The sequence below is a fragment of the Chiloscyllium plagiosum genome, unplaced genomic scaffold (assembly GCF_037043375.1).
Source record: "Chiloscyllium plagiosum isolate Xiang-an unplaced genomic scaffold, Cpla_swu_hap1 HiC_scaffold_24, whole genome shotgun sequence".
Taxonomy (NCBI): Eukaryota; Metazoa; Chordata; class Chondrichthyes; order Orectolobiformes; family Hemiscylliidae; genus Chiloscyllium; species Chiloscyllium plagiosum.
Window position 1 is genome coordinate 12,368,697 of NW_028270162.1, and position 8,647 is coordinate 12,377,343.

Consider the following 8,647-nt stretch of genomic DNA (forward strand, 5'->3'; position numbering starts at 1 on the left):
CACCCTGTAGTTGAAGAAATTCCTCCTCATCTCAGTTCTAAAGGGTCGTCTCTTCATTCTGAGGCTGTGCCTTCAGGTCCTAGTCTGTCCTACTAGTGGAAATATCTTTTTCCACGTCCACTATCCAGGCCTCTCAGTATTCTGTAAGTTTCAATCAGACTCCCCATTATCCTTTTAAATCCATCAAGGACAGACCCAGAGTCCTCAACCACTCCATATATGACAAGCCCATCATCATCCTTGTAAACCTCTTGTTTCCCAGTCACAATCCTTTTATATGCTCCTTTTATGGCATATCAGTGGATTTTGAATACTAGACGATACTTCAGGTTGATGCTGTGGGAATGATTTTGACACGAGATATTCAGATTTTCATCCTTTACATCCAAAAGTGTAGATGGAACATGAGAATTTGGATCTTTTTCAGATCTTTGCTCCTTGCTTCAATTCTCTACTCAGCGTTAGGTGACATGCTAAAACCACAGAATAACTGGAGCACAGAGAGCAGCATTTAATAGCAGCTGTCTGTAGCAGTTGCTCAGCTTGTTCCACAACTCAATCTTTCTTTGTAGTTCTGCATTTGTTTTCCTTTCAGCTGCTTTGTCAATCTTCTTTTTGGATGAATCTACACCCCTCACTCTTCGGAAAGTGCATCCCAGATCATAAACACTTCAAGATGGCAGCAGTGGAGTATTAGGAGTTCAGGCTCCTGAGCTTTCTGCTCATCTGTTCCCTCCTTTTGTCTGTTTTATTTTTCTTTGCTTTTAACTTTTTATTTTTGCCTTCTTTTTTGCTTTTTACCTTAGATTCTTGCGATGAGCCCGGTGGCGATGGCGTTGGCAGTAGCGAGGTAGCCCTAGTGTGGCCTCATGGTGGAGGCGGTCGAGGTGAGTTTGGGCCCAGTGTGGGACACGGAGGATGTGGTGACATTGGCGAAGTAGGCCCAGTGTGGCCTCATGGTGGAGGCGGTTGAGGTCATTTTGGGCCCAGTGAGGGACCCTGGTGGTGACTCTGTGTTCCAGTGGCAGTGGAAGCGCGGTGCATGGTGCCGTTGGGTCTTGAGGTCAGGTCAAGGGTTTGGGAAGGGTTTAGAAGGTAATGGGCCAAATGCTGGCAAATGGCACTAGATTACGTTCGGGTATCTGGTCAGCAGGGACTGGTTGGACTGAAGAGTATATTTTCATACCATATATCTCTATGACTCTATGACCCTATGTTTCATGCTGGTGACCCTGAAATACAGGCCCCTGTTTGCCTCTCCTCATGGCGCCACAGTCTCAGCGTCAGGCTGTAAGAGGCCTGGATCCAGGCCCTTGGCTGAGCTAGGACTGGGAGCTGTTCCAAAGACCACACAACATGAAAGAAATGTAAAGTTAAACTTTTTGCTTTCATTTCTGCCTTTATATTCTGTATTTTAGTTTATTTTCTGTGTTTCAGGATGGTGGTGGAGAGTGGCAACACTCACATTTCACTGTACCTGTAACAAAGTACACGTGACAATAAATCAATCAGTCAATCAATCAAACATCGGGTACATGAATAGGAAGGGTTTAGAAGGTAATGGGCCAAATGCTGGCAAATGGGACTAGATTAATTTTGGGTATCTGGTCAGCATGGACTGGTTGGACCGAAGGGTCTGTTTTCATACATATATCTCTATGACTCTATGACCCTATGATTCCCTCTTCATGTCACCTTTAGTTCTTTCTCCAATTTTTATCCTTGGTTTTTGACCGTTCTGCCAATGGGAACAATTTCTCCCTATCACTTCTTAATTTTGAACTCCTCTCAACTGTCTCCACTCCACAGGGATTACCCCAGACTATTCCCATTAGTGAAGCCGGTTAAATTAGCTGCCAATAAGGAAAGTCACCATAGTCCCAGAGGACTGTACGGATCCTTAGTTAATGGAGACAGACAACTGGTGATGGATGAGGGGTGAAGTCAAAAAGGCATGACTTTCACAGTGACTTCAGCCAGTGCAGGAATGGAACCCACAGTAATGCATCATGTATCAACATCTGGCCAACTGAGTTAAAGCCCTTTGAAATGTCCTGCAATCATGAAAAGGGGTTATATAAATTTAACCTCGTTAACCTCTTCCACCCTTTTTTTATTCCCTACTGCTTTGCTGCCTTCTTCTCTTGAGTTTGTCTCTCTCTTCCCTCCATCATTAAGGAGTCTGGAACATCTTCTTGTACCAGCAGTGGTTTGGAAATACGAGTTGATGCATTGTGTAACGAAACACAATATTGCTTTAATTGCAGCTCATCCAGGGGCCGTTCCCCAGATAATTTGTATCACTTAAAAATGAAGCAATTTCTCACAACTCCCCGAAGGAAATAAATCTGACATTTGAAGATTGGAGTAATCATTGTTTCGATCTTTGTGGAACATAATTACTCCTATTGGCAGTTTGAACAGTTTTGATAAGAAAAGACAATTACCAGATTGATCAAACTACGCATTAGTGCTCTTTCATGAAAATAAATGGAACAACTAGTCTGTCGATCAGGTACTCAGCCTTGCCTTTTCTCTATTAAGACCACTGCATATTCATCCAGAGGGGAATCTGGATCTATGCCTAAAGTCTTTAGTATGTAAGCTCCCATTTATTTCTAAAATACATTCAATTTAACTGCAAGGTCACCCATGGATTTTGCTGCATCTTGCACATTAATTTATTAACCCTCCAAGTGTGCATGAATCATTGTAACGTGTTCAGTTTAATACGTTCAGAAGATATAGGAGCAGAATTAGGCCATTCAGCCCTTCGAGTCTGCATTGACATTCGATCATGGATGATGCACTCCTCACCCCCATTTTCCTGCTTTCCTTCAGTAGCCCTTCAACCCAAAACCAATTAAAAATCTGTCTGGGAAATCCAATATGGCTGCAATCTGAGTGGCTTGCTGTGCTGGGCTCTGTGCTATACCCCCTGGCAAGGTGGACCTTTACCCCCCCTCATCAACCACCCCTAGGAGAAAATAATTGCTAGTATAAAATTACCGAACATCTGGAGCTGTTAAAATTGTGGTGTGACAGCTTTAAGACCAGAATGAAAAAAAATAAAGGAGAGGGGCCTAAATGAGTGCAGCAGACAGGGCACTCCCCTACTGCATCGGGAGTGCCTGCAGCCATTGCTCAAACTCCTGGGATGGCCCCTTTGGATTTAATGGGGCAGCAGCAGTTACTCTTGGAGTTTGTCAAAGATTGATGCAGGGGTGGAACCACTAATTGCCATGCTGAAAAAGCATGAGCAGGAAATCCAATTGTTGGACCGAAGAGTCAAGGCAGTGGAGGAGAGGACCGCGGCATCAGAGACCGTGGCGGAGAATTTGGGAGGAAGGATCCGAACGCTGGAAGACCAGGTTCGGGTCCTTCAGGAGCAAGTGGACGACCTGGAAAATAAAAATAGAAGAAAAGACTTACGGAAGGTGAGGAAGGCAAAGGCCTCGTCAGCATCCTGGAGAAGTGGCTCCTGAAGTTCCTGGGGCTGAAGTTGGAGTTGGGCCTGGTGAGTGTGGAGCAGGCCCACCAGATCGCAATGTGCAGGTCTGGGCCGGACCCACACCCTCACGCAGTCCTAGTGCGACTCCTGCAGTTAGTGATTGAAACAGCAAAAAGACTGGGAAGAGATTCACAGGCTTTAATGTACAAAGGCTCAAGAATAATGTTTTTTCAGGACTTCTCAGGAGCCCTAATTAAGAAGAGAAGGGCATTTGATGACGTTAAGAGAAAATTAAGGGATCTGAACATTGATGTAGAACTAGAATTATTTCATATATTGGTCGATTTGGTATTATTTGGGACTTTTTTGTTACTGCTATTCTTTTGTTTTTTGATTGGGTGTGTGTGTGTGTGGTGGTGGTGGGGTTGTTGGGCATCCATTGTTAACTCTCAGAATGTAAATAACAGTTTTTTTCCATTTGTAAATTGCCTATGGCGAGGGCACGGCCTCAGCTGGAAGGAGCAGGGATGGTAGCAAGGATTAGGAGGAGTGCCTCCTATGGGCAAGTGGGGAAATCGCTAGTGAATTGGGGATTATTTTATTTGTTTAAATTAAATGTAGTGATTAGGTTTTTTTTGGTTGTAGTACTTTTTATAGGAGTAGTTTTTAGACTTTATAGATAAGCTTCCGGCTCTTGGCAAACCACAGGCTGCCCTGTGATTTGTTCAGTGATTTTTTCAGGTGGTGCACCTGGAATGTAAAAGGGAGCCATTTTCCTACTAAAAGAAAGAAAGTGCTGAGAAGCCTTTGGAAAGAAAGGGTGGACATCGTCCTGCTGTAAGAGACATATTTAACTGATAAGGAACATCTGAAACTGCAGCAGGGGGCTATGACAGGGTATTCTTCTCCTCCTTTAGCTCCAAGAGTAGAGGAGTGGCTATGCTGGTAAGAAGGAACCTCCCTTTCCAGGTAATTGGGCAAATTAAGGACAAACATGGACGGTTCATCGTTCTTAAAGCTCTAATATATGGAAAAGAATATGGCATCCTGAATGTGTATTGTCCGCCGGAGCACCCTCTTAAATTTCTAATTGATGCAGGCGCTACATTAATGAGTCTTGGGGTGTGCCACACGACCGGAGGAGGAGATTTTAATCGCCCAATAGATCTCGAAGTTGACAGGATGCCAAGGGGCCCAGCAGGTATGCCTGCACAATCTAAGCAGTTAGTGGATGTGTGTGAGGAGTTGGGATTAGTGGATGTGTGGAGGCACATCTACCCTAACGGAAGAGACTTTACTTTCAATTCCAACCCATACAAGTGACATATGTGAATTGACATTTTTTTAATGCCATCAGATTGTTTGGACGGAACATTGGTGTGCAAAATTGGGAATATAGCTGTCTTGGACCATGCGCCAGTGTATTTAGATGTTAAAAATCAAGGGTGGTGAAATGGATGCACGGCACTGGCACAGGAACCCATTCCTGTTAAGGGATAGCAAATTCACTGAGTACATCACAAGAGAGTTCAGGGCCTTCTGGGATAGCAACTAGGGTACGGCCAGTAATCTGGCAATACTTTGGGAGGCCACTAAAACATATTTACGAGGCCTGATCATTTCGTATTCAACGACTAGAAGGGAGGAGCAACAACAGATGCTGGAGACCCGACTGCAGATAGCTGAGGAAATATGTTATAATAGGCCCTCTTTAGTCAAGCTGCAGCGGGTCACGGCTCTCCGTGTTGTTCTCAACTCATTGCACACACAGGTGGCAAAAAAAGAAGTTTCCTTTGCTAAACAAAGATTGCTTGAATTTGGAGATAAGCCAGGTAGCTATCTGGCAAATCTGGCTAGGAAGAGAAAAGCTTCCCAATCTATTATGTCTGTTAGAGAGAAGGCTGGCACAGTTACCTGTGAGTTGAAGAAGATCAATGTTAGATTTAGGGAATACTTCACAGAGTACTATCGGTTGGAGGGAGATGAACACGGTGCAGTTAGAATGCAGTCCTTTTTTGAGAACCCCTGGACCTCCCCATGATAAACGTGGTACAGGTTTCCCTGCTGAATGCACCTATGATGGCACAGGAGGTGCAGGAAGCAATAAAGCATCTCCAGGGTGGCAAAGCACTGGGGCCAGATGGATTTCCAAGTGAATTCTATAAGGGATTGGTGGAGCCACTTCTGGGGATGTACAGTTATTCATATGCACAGGACTGTCTGCCGCCTTCTCTTTGGGAGGCTAATATCACCCTCATTTTAAAGAAGAGGAAAGACCCCAAAGAATATGCTTCATACAGACCTATTTCACTGTTGAATGTAGATTTTAAAATCCTATCCAAGGTGCTGGCGCTGAGGTTGGAAAAGGTGTTGCCCCATATTATAAAAGAAGATCAAACTGGTTTTATCAATGGCTGTAGCTCCTCCAACAATATCAGGAGGGTACTGAACATAGTGCAGGTATGCCAGCAATGATTGGTCCCGGGTTTGGTGGTGTCCCTAGACACAGAAAAGGTGTTTGACCGGATAGAATGGCCGTACCTGTTTGGGGTCCTAGAACGCTTTGGTCTGGAGGGAGCCTTTGCCAGATGGGTGGCGGTGTTGTACAATGATCCTAAGGCAGCAGTCATCACAAATGGCACTAAGTCAGATAACTTTAATATTGGGAGAGGTAGTCAACAGGGGTGTCCTTTCTCACTGCTGTTATTTACCTTGGCAACTGAGCCATTAGCTGAGGCTATTAAGAGGGATCCTGAAATAGTGGCGCCAGAGGTGGGAATGGGGGAGCATAAGATCACCCTATAGGCTGATGATATCCTTTTGTTCTTGGCCAATCCGGAGGAGTCCGTTCTTCGACTGATTCAAACAATTAATTTATTTGGCAGTTTTCCGGGCTACAGGATCAACTTTATAAAAGTGGAAGCCATGCCGATGGTGGTGGTGGGGGTGGGGGGTTTAGTGGAGGTGTCTGATCTGAAGGATGGAATGCAACTCCTGTTTTGATAGTCGTCAAAAGGTTTTTTGTATTTGGGAATTTTTATTACCCCTGCCTTCCACCACCTGTATAAAGTTAACTATGTACAATTACTGGAGAGGATAAAACAGGATTTGCAGCGGTGGGAGGGATTACCTTTATCATGGTTAGGCTGATTAGCCCTGATTAAAGTGAATGTTCTTCCTCGCCTGTTGTACTCCATGAGAATGCTCCTGTTGTTGCTACCCAGATGAGTATTACTGAGTGGCTGGCTCGGTTCTTTTATTTGGTGTCGCAGGCACCCCTTAATTAAATTTACCTAATTGCAGCTTTTGCAGGGTGAGGGAGAGGTGGATCTTCCAGACTTGAAGAGATATCAAATAAGCGCACTATTAGTATATGTCAGTGACTGGGTACGGGGGGATTCGGAGTCCCCTAGTTAATCTATTATTTATGGATATGATGAAATTGTACCGAGCAGTGTAAGAGTCCAATCATTTTAAATACGGTGAAAGCCTGGAGGATAATGAGGCAAGACAAGGGCAACTGGCTTAAGACCTCGCTGTTTACCCATTGGTGGGAGCGTGAGGATTTAAACCCGGGGCAATGGACTCCAGCTTTAAGTTATGGGAGAATAAGGGAATCTCCTGTCTGGGAGATTTAATCAAAGGGGAGGTCTTGATGTCAGTTAGCCAGCTAAGTTAGAAATAGCTAGTGAAGAAGGCATTTGGTATGCTTTCCTTTATTGGTCAGAGTATTAAGTACAGGAGTTGGGAGGTCATAGAACATAGAACATAGAAAGGTACAGTATAGAACAGGCCCGTCGGCCTACTATGTTGTGCAAGGATTAATCCTAATGTAAAATAAAATAATCCAACCTATGCACCCCTCAACTCACTGTTGTCCATGTGCATGTCCAGCAGTCCCTAATGACTCTGCTTCTACCACCACCGCAGGCAACGCATTCCATGCATTCACAACTCTGCGTAAAGAACCTACCCCTGACGTCTCCTCTATACCTTCCTCCTAATATCTTAAAACTGTAACCCCGTGTGCCAGTCAGTCCTGCCATAGGGAAAAGTCTCTGGCTATTTACTCTATCCATGCTTCTCATTACCTTGTCATAGAATCATAGAGTCATAGAGATGTACAGCAAGTTGTATACCCCAATCAGATCACTTCTCTTCCTCCTTCTCTCCAGAAGGAAAAGTCCAAGCTTAGTCAACCTCTCTTCATATGACAAGCCCTCCAGTCCTGGTAAATCTTCTTTGCACCCTCTCCAAAGCCTCTGTATCTTTCCTATAGTAGGGCGACCAGAACTGGACACAGTATTCCAAGTGTGGTCTCACCAAGGACTTGTAGAGCTGTAGCAAAACCTACTTGATTCCTTCTGTTAATGAAAGACAAAATACCATATGCTTTCTTAACAACCCTATCCACTTGGGTGGCAACTTTGAGGGATCTTTGTACTTGAACACCAAGATCCCTCTTCCTCCAGGATTAAAGAATCCTGTCTTTAATCCTATATTCAGCATTCAAGTACGACCTTCTAAAATGCATCACTTCGTATTTATCCAGGTTGAACTCCATCTGCCATTTCTCAGCCCAGCTCTGCATCCTGTCTATGTTGTGCTACAACCTGCTGTAGCCCTCAATACTATCAATGGCACCTCCATTATGTCATCTGTAAATTTATTAACCCACCCCTTAACCTCCTCATCGAAGCCATTTATAAAATCTACAAAGACCAGAGGCTCAAGAACAGAGCACTGGGGGATACCACTTAACACTGATCTACTGGCAGAGTACTTTCCAACTACAATGACTCTCTGCCTTCTGTCAGTCAACCAATTCTGAATCCAGATGGCCAAATCTCCCTGTATCCCATACTTGCTGACTTTATGAATGAGCCTACCATAGGGAACCTTACCAAATGCCTTGCTGAAGTCCATATACACCACATCCACTGCTCGACCTTCGTCGACCTGCCTTGTCACCTCCCCAAAGAACTCAATAAGATTAGTTAGGCATGACCTACCCCTCACAAAGCCATGTTGACTGCCTTTAATCATGCTATGCTTTTCCAAATAGTCATAAATCCTATCCCTCAGAATTCCTTCCAAAACTATGCTGACCATTGACGTAAGACTGACTGGTCTGTAATTATTAGAGATTTCCCTATTACCCTTCTGAAAATAGGAACAACATCCGCCTCCTTCCAA

The 8,647-nt window shown here is 44.3% G+C and overlaps 1 long non-coding RNA gene across 1 annotated transcript; it reads right to left on the reverse strand.

Moving 5' to 3' along the window:
- Positions 1-1,379: 1,379 nt before the first annotated feature.
- Positions 1,380-3,675, reverse strand: LOC148145357 (uncharacterized). The gene is made up of 2 exons (XR_015761296.1): positions 3,433-3,675; positions 1,380-1,477 (listed from the first exon to the last, which is right to left on the reverse strand). It is a non-coding gene; the product is annotated as an uncharacterized LOC148145357 (long non-coding RNA).
- Between the last annotated feature and the right edge of the window lie 4,972 nt (positions 3,676-8,647).